Below are 8,774 nucleotides of genomic sequence, written 5' to 3' on the forward strand. Positions count from 1 at the left end.
CTCTTAGTTTCATCTTTTCGGATTCTGGGGGTGGAGATCCAACCTTGAGTTTCCTTTCCAACTATAGATAGAATATAAAATTCTTTCTCTTCAGTGCCGGGAGATAGAATATAAAATTCTTCCTCTTCCATTTTCCATTCCATCTTTACTCTGAGAAAAGACACAATTCCCAACTTCCAATCCGTGCACTTTATGCACAGGGAATTTTATCTGAGTGACAAAGAATTATAATCAACGCCAGAGATAAGCCTACGCCTAACACGCGTTGCCGGTTTAGTCTTTCACCGATTGAAAAAGACACCAGAGTATAATTCTGGGGACTTTTATCCCAAATCCTAAGTAGGGATGAGTCAACGCCTAATACGCGTTGTCGGATGCCATATTCCCGTAAGAAATGGCGAAGTCTATGTATTCAAAATCATAGCATTAAGTCTAAGAGAAGCAATTCTCTTAGCACAACGTTACATGTGAGACGGGTTTTAATAAATCACATGCTAGCCCGATTCAAACGGTAATCGGTAAAGGCACGTCAAACCCGTTGAAGGCTGGGGGTTTGCTAAAATCCCTAAAGTCTATGTCTAACACACATCGCCGGTTTAGTCTTTCGCCGATTAAAAAAGACACCAGAGTCTAAGTCTAGGGATTTTTATCCCGAATCATAAGTAGGGATAAGTCAGCGCCCCTAATACGCGTTGCCGGTTAGTCCTTAACCGTAAAAAGGATAAAAGCCCACATATTCAATATTGTGGCTTAGTCCTTAACCGTAAAAAGGATAAAAGCCCACATATTCAATATTGTGGCAGGTTGTTATTCATAACGTCAAAATCCGTACTTCACACGCACGGGGAATTTTATCCTGAATCCTAAGCAGGGATAAGCCAACGCCTAACACGCGTTGCCGGTTTAGTCTTTCACCGATTGAAGAAGACATCAGAATTCCAGTCTGGGGACTTTTATCCTGAAGCCTAAGTAGGGATACGCCAGCGTCTAACACACGTTGCCGGGTAGCCTATTCCCGTAACAATGGCGAAGTCTACGTATTCGAAGTCGTAGCATCAAGTCTAAGGGAGTTCATTCCTTTAGCACAACGTCACATGCGGAACGGGCTTAAAACAATCCGCATGTAAGCCCGATTCAAACGATAATCGGTAAGAGCACGTTAAATCCGTTAAGGGCTGAGGATTTGCCAAAAATCCTAAGTCAACATCTGATACACATCGTTATTTAGTCTTTTCATAGGAGAAAGACGAAGTCTACGTATTCAATATCATAGCACTAAAAGGGTTAACTCTTTTAGCTTAACGTCACATGTGGAACGGACTTAAACAATCTGCATGCTAGCCCGACTCAAACGGTAGTCGGTAAAGGCCCATCAAACCCGTTGATGGCTGAGGATTTGCCAAAAATTCAATAAATGAGAGTCATTGACGCATCAGCTCCGTTAGTTGGTCTCGTGACTCGATTATCCAACAATAGTAAAATAAGATCCACACATGCAGATGAATCAGGTTTAACAGTTGGCCCTGCAACCCCGACACTTGGGGCTCCAATACCTTAAGATCTTAAACTATGTATACTCCAGTAAACGTACGAGTATAAACTGTGTCAACGTATGACAATTTAAACCCTAAGGTTAACACCGGTCAACGCATAACCCTAGGTCAACGCCAATCACCGCGTTGTGATCAAAAGGTCAACGTATGACGTTCAAAACCCTAAGGTCAACGCCGGTCAACGCGTAACCCTAGGTCAATGTCAGTCAACACGTTGCGATCAAAAATTCCACGTACGACGTTCAAAACCCTAAGGTCAACGCCGGTCAACGCGTAACCCTAGGTCAGCGCTAGTCAACACGTTGCGATCAAAGAGTCGATGTGACGGAAAGAGTCAATTCTAAATCAATTCAATGACGTGAGCCAAACTCAACTCACCGATAGTAGACTCAAGACTCCGACGACGGCCAGGCGATGAACGCAACGCTGAAAGAACTTCAGCTATTCATCAAAGCATAGAGCAGACTGAAAATCAAAGGAGCCAAGAGTCGAAGCTAACTACGGGTCCTTTACACTGATTGAAGGCTGGACCAATTACATCCAAAGTATTCCAGCCTCTTCTATAAAAGAAACAAGTCTGGAACGCTTTGGATGGGGTATCTGTAGGCATCGAAAATTACCTATAGGTCTCCACGAATGGCTCGATGCTAAGAAAAGATGATGAACGTCACTATCCAAGTCACAAAAGCTTGATTAACGTCGACGAACGCTTGAAGTGAATCGACGAACTACGTGAAGTAACGGAATTTCGGAATAACAAAGACACGAACTGATCGAGAACCTCGTGTCGCTCACAAACGGCGAAATGCCCTTCGGGTCTTATTCATTCCACAGATGATCTAATCATTAGAGCTTATATAACTCCTCGTCGGCTTTCCAACTCACTTTGAATCGCTCAAATCCGAGTTCGGATGAAGAAGTTACGGTGGAAACGGACGAATGTACAAAACGGAACGTCTCAGCCTGAGTTGAGACACCCTGAGGTGTATCTGCACAAACGAGACACCCCAAGGTGTCTTGGCTCAGGCCGAGACACCCAGAGGTGTCTCGGCCTGACCGAGACACCCAGAAGTGTCCCCGAGCCCAAAAACAGCCCGTTATGCGGTTTTAACCGCCCCGAACTCCCCCGAGCCTATAAATACAGCCCCTTGAGCCTCTTTTTTTCAGATCTGGAATTCTCGTGCCTCGGCGAAGCCCTGCTGAACTGAAGACTTAAAGTGCACAGATTTCAGAGAGGAGGAGGAGTTAGATCTGCAGCCCGGTTCGTTCCTTAGGATTATCCTGTTGCGTTAATCTTAAGAAGAGTGATTATCTCGCTTCGCCGAGATAAGAGCTACGGTTTCTTAATCCTTTCGCGGGTAGACGAAACTCTATCCAAATATTGATCGTTCGGTAGTCCATGGACTAACGCGTCCCCGTCACAGGCCAAGATCTCACGCAAGCAGCGGGCGATAAACACTCGTTGCGTTTGTTTGAAGAGAATTGTACTTTTTTTTGTTTTTATTGTGTAAAAGTCTTATAAATAGACTGATTTTTTTTTATTCGTTGTAAATGTCTGAAGTTTGTAATGAATCCCGCAATGAAACAATAAATTTTCACCGCAAACAACTAGTTTCATACATTGCTCAAAGTAATTTAGAAATTGATATAATCACAAGACACCTTGACCATGCTACTAACCTTTTTTGCTAGAGCAGCTTAATCACCACTTGAGGGTTTTGATAAGAAAAATAAGGTGTTAAAGATTAATAATATGCGTGTAAGTATAAAGCCAATTTTACATTTGCATAACTTAGTGATTTCTCAATTGAATTGATAAATTATTTCAATGAATGTTGTATAATATTCATGCAGTGTTAGAAGCAACGCAAGATAAAGTGTTGACCTAGGCCCTCTAGTCTCTGGGAATAGGAGACACCCCTTTGGTTCTTAATCGCATGACTAGAGAGCAGTGGAGGGAAGTTGTTGACGGTGCTTTTGGTTTTAAACCCTCCAAAAAGGGAGAGTGTTGTTACCAAGTGTTGGAGTTAGCTCATATGCTAGGAGAAGGTCTAGTGGGCTGACGGTTGTTGTGGGTCTAGCCCAAGATAAGGCCCACATGAGGAAGTCTACATGAATTAGGATTCTATATAGAAGAGGATTTGGATGATCTATTTGAAATAGGAATAGGTTTATGAATTAGGATTCTATATAGAAGAGGATTTGGATGATCTATTTGAAATAGGAATAGGTTTGGAGAATTCTATATAAGTGATCTATTTGAAATAGGAATAGGTTTGGAGAATTCTATATAAGAGAGACCTGAGATCAAATTTTGATATAGGAATAATTTTTTTGGGTGCTACAGTAACCGCTGCACTACAGTACCCGAGAGGAGAGAGAAAAAGATAGAGAAGAAGAGAAAGAGAAAAATTCAGATTCCGGATAGCTCGGGTGTCCAATTGCAGTGATTCAAAAACCGTTGTCTTCAGAAAGACGACGCCGTTGAGGGTACGGTTCTGGTTTCTCCGCGGGAGTTGGAGAATTTTGGTGAGATGGGTTTTAGGGTTTTGGTACCCTAGAGGTAACACTGTATCTTTCTCTTGTGATTTCAACCTTAAGTTCAGGTGTAACTTGGAAGGATTGTACTCTTGATTCATAGTGGAATATTTTTCTCTAGATTGCCTCGTGCACGTAGGCACGATTTGCCGAACCACGTTAAATCTTAGTGTTTACTTGCTTGTAGTATTTTTCATTGGTGTCGTTATTCATTTAGTTTTTAATTCCGCAGATTAATCTCCAAAAAAAATCCCAACAAGTGGTATCAGAGCCTTTGTTCAAAGCGTGCTTTGGGATGGAAAAGATGGAGAGTTTTGGCACAATGATGAAATTGGATGGGTCTAATTGGCAAGTATGGAAGTCCAAGATGGAAGATATTCTGTATTGTAAAGATTTACATGATCCTATTGAGGGAGATGAAGCCAAGCCAGAAAAGATGACTGATAAAGAATGGGAGAAACAACACAGAAAGGTGATCGGTTATATTCGGATGTGGATCGATGTTAGTGTGTTTCATCATGTATCGGGTGAGACTAATGCGAAGTCTCTTTGGAAGAAGCTTGAGGATCTCTACGAGCAGAAGACCGCGAGAAAAAAGGCGTTTATTATGAGGCGGTTAGTGAACTTGAAATTTAAAGAAGGAAGCAGCATTGCAGGACACTTGAATGAGTTCAAGAGTTTGATTAATCAGTTAGCTACCATGAAGATGACTATCGATGATGAGCTACAAGCTTTATTGCTATTGGGTTCTTTGCCAGACAGTTGGGAGACACTGGTTGTGACAGTCAATAACACAGCTCCAGATGGTGTGTTATCGATGAGTATGGTTACTAGTAGTTTATTCAATAAGGAGACTCGGAAGAAGTCTACCAGCACAGATAACTCACAGGCACTTGTAACGGAGAACAGGGGCAGGAGAAAGTACAGGGACCAGTCCAGAGGTTGTGGCACATCCAAGGGCAGATCAAAGTCTAAAGGAAGAGGTTGTTTTTATTGTGGGAAGCCATGTCATATCAAGAAGAATTGTTGGGCATTGAAGAAAGGCCAAGCTGAGAACAAAGAAGAAGAGAAAGATAAGAAGAAAAAGGCTAACAGTAACACTACAGCTACTTTGTCTGAGACCGATGTTATTCTCATTTGCAAGGAAGAAGATTTTATGCATGTTACAAGTCATAATTCCGAGTGGATAGTAGATACAGGAGCTACATGTCATGCTACCTCCAATTGAGACCTTTTCACATCGTATAAGGCAGGTGACTTTGGCAATGTGAAGATGGGCAATACTAGTTATTCGAAGATTGTGGGACTTGGTGATATACACTTGCAGAAAGATACCGGATGCACATTGATCTTAAAGAATGTGCGGCATGTTCTCAATTTGTGGCTCAACTTGATTTCGGGTCTTGCTTTGGACCGAATGGGATATGAAATTCAATTTGGTGGAGGAAAATGTAAAATCACCAAAGGCTCTCTTATGGTGGCTAGAGGAAGTGCATGTTGAAATTTATACAAGACTTAAGCGAAGGCTTCATATGATTCTTTAAGTGTGGCTCAAGATGGTGACACTCTCAGTTTGTGGCATAGGAGGCTCGGGCACATAAGTGAGAAGGGGTTGTAGATATTAGCAAAGAAGTCTCTCATTCCTTTTGTCAAAGGTTCGTCATTCACCCCTTGTGATTATTGTTTATTTGGCAAACAACATAGAGTTTCTTTTAGTAAGTCTTCTAAAAGAAAAGATAATATTTTGGATTTAATTTATTCTGATGTTTGTGGTCCTATTGAGATGGAGTCCTTGGATGGTAATAAGTATTTTGTCACATTTATTGATGATGCATCGCGGAAGATATGGGTTTTCTTATTGAGGACAAAGGATCAGGTGTTTTCAGTCTTCCAGCAGTTTCATTCCATGGTGGAGAGGCAGATAGGAAAGAAGTTGAAGTGTTTGCGCACCGATAATGGAGGAGAGTACACTTCCATTCAGTTTAGAGATTATTGCTCCAAGCATGGTATTCGGCATCAGAGGACAAAGCCCGGCACACCGCAGCATAATGGAGTTGCAGAGAGGTATAACAGGACCATTGTGGAGAAAGTCAGATGCATGTTGAAGATGGCGAAGTTACCTAAGAGCTTTTGGGCTGAAGCTGTTCGCACTACATGCTACATAATCAACAGGTCTCCTTCAGTTCCTTTGGGTTTTGATATTCCAGAGAGAGTTTGGTCTGGAAAAGATATTTCCTATTCCCATTTGAAGGTGTTTGGTTGCAAGGCGTTTGCACACATTCCGAAGGAGAAGAGACAGAAGCTTGATGATGAAGGATCGCTGCAATGACACTCAAACACTAGAAAGGGGGTTGAATAGTGTTTATGAAATCTAATGCGGAAACTTTAAATTTCAATAAAATAATATCACAAAGAGTAAGAAAGATCAAACCAATGTGTAGACAATCACAGAAAATTGCATACGCAAACACAAGGATTTATACTGGTTCGGTCCTTCAGACCTACATCCAGTCTCCAAGCCTCGCTTGAGATTTCTCCACTATTTCCACTTGAAAAACCGCAAGCACTTGCAACCCGCAAGCAAACAGTACAACCTTGATAATCTTCAATTGCCAATGCCACAACAATCTCTTCTTTCAAGAGATTGTCAAACTGTAACAAAATGGTACAACTCTTTCTCTTTCTATAAGCCTTGATGTGTAGATGTGAGTGACTTGCAATAGGCTATAGGAATGGTTTTTGTTCTAGAGTAATGGAATTTTAATCAAGACCAAAACTGAAAATAACACTCAATTTTTCTCTTCAAAAATGGAGTTAAGAACTCAAGAAAAACTCAAGTTTATGAAAAGGAATCTTATCATTTAATTTCAGAACTTAACACCTATATATAGGCACAAGTTTAGTTCAAAATATTTCAAAAATAACTGTCAAAACATTTATAAAACGTTCATGTTATTTGAAAGAAAATGACAGTTAGAAAGACTGTCTGGTCGACCAGATTGAGGTCTGGTCGACCAGACAGGCCGAGTCTGGAGCCTCTGGTCGACCATGTCCATATCTGGTCGACCAGATAGAGATTTTTCTGAATCTCTGTTTCTGGTTGTTATATCTGGTCGACCAGATATTTCTTTGGTCGACCAGATATTTCTTTGGTCGGCCAGAAACTATGTTATACATATTTTCAATAGATTAAAATGTTATTCATTTATTGATTAGACTTAGGATTATACTTAGAATATTTTCTATGATTTTCTAAGTGATTAGTGAGTTGTGTGTGTGATCAAGGCTTGTACAAAGATTCTAAAAGAAAAGACAAAATTGACAGAATTTTGTAAAGTATATTTTCTTCTTGAAGCGCGAAGTGACTTGATTAACTTCATCTTTTTGATCTTTGAAATCTTGTCTTTGATATAGCCTTAATATCTTGATTGTTGCTTTGAGATGTATATCTTGAATCTGCAGTAAAATATGTTAGATAAACAATGATTTGTTATCATCAAAATACAAGAGATATTGTAACATCAACCATGTTCCCAACAATCTCCCCCTTTTTGATGATGACAAATAATATTGAAAAACTTTAATTAAACATACTTACTCCCCCTGCAACAATGCATACATGTTAATTTAACACATAAAAAAATAGCACTTATTTGTAATCCTAATATTGTATAACAATGCATACATGTCAATATTTCAATATTGCAATAGTTATCAATATTTCAATATTCTAATATATCTCCCCATTTGTCATTAGTAAAAAGAAGAATAGAAAGGGAGATAATAATAAATAATGAAATAATTAATACATTTCTTCAATACATCCTAATATTTCTTCAACATGGCCTAAAACTTCAAATAAATCTTCAAGATTATGCACATAGTCCATTACATCTCCCATCCAAATAGGAAGACATAAGCTTGCAATGAAAATTAAGTTTTCTATGGGAGTCATATTGAATGTATTATGTTGTTTAAGAAGAAATATTTCTCTATTTATAACCATGGAAGTAGTTATTAGAGACTAACCATCAAGTAGTTATTTAAGAATTGGTTAGAAAAACTAAAATATGAGTTCAAAAATTTATGAAACATTTTTCTTATATTAACCAAGATAAATAACAAGAATATTTGCTAAAAATAAAATTCATTAAGTAAAAACAAACATACTTGTTCATTAATAACTAGCAAAAGTAAACATATCAAACATATTATTAATAAGAGTTTTAGGGTTCATACTGACCGTTCCAATTCCTACCACTTGACCCTTGTTGTTGTCACCGAAGGTAACAGTTCCTTCATCTTTAAGTTGTATGGAAGAGAATAAGTCCTTGTTCCCGGTCATGTGATTGGAACAGCCACTATCTAAAATCCATTTTTCCTATTTATTAGGTACCTGCAAAATAAAAGAAATATGTTTTGGTACCCTTTAACTGTTGGGTCCATGAGATTAGCATTTAGGAAACCAAACCCAATAAGAATTTGGTTTACCTACATTGTATGAAAGATAGTTTTTAGAATCACAAATATCTTTTTTGTAATTATAAGTATATATTTCTATCACTTAAACATACATTTTTAGGAACCCAAATGTAGTTGGATTTTAAAATATTCTTACATGCAACTTTCTTCGTATGCATTTTTCTATTATTATGTGAAAATACCTTAGAACTAGCATGCATA

Source organism: Asparagus officinalis, chromosome 6 (assembly GCF_001876935.1).
Source record: "Asparagus officinalis chromosome 6, Aspof.V1, whole genome shotgun sequence".
Lineage (NCBI taxonomy): Eukaryota > Viridiplantae > Streptophyta > Magnoliopsida > Asparagales > Asparagaceae > Asparagus > Asparagus officinalis.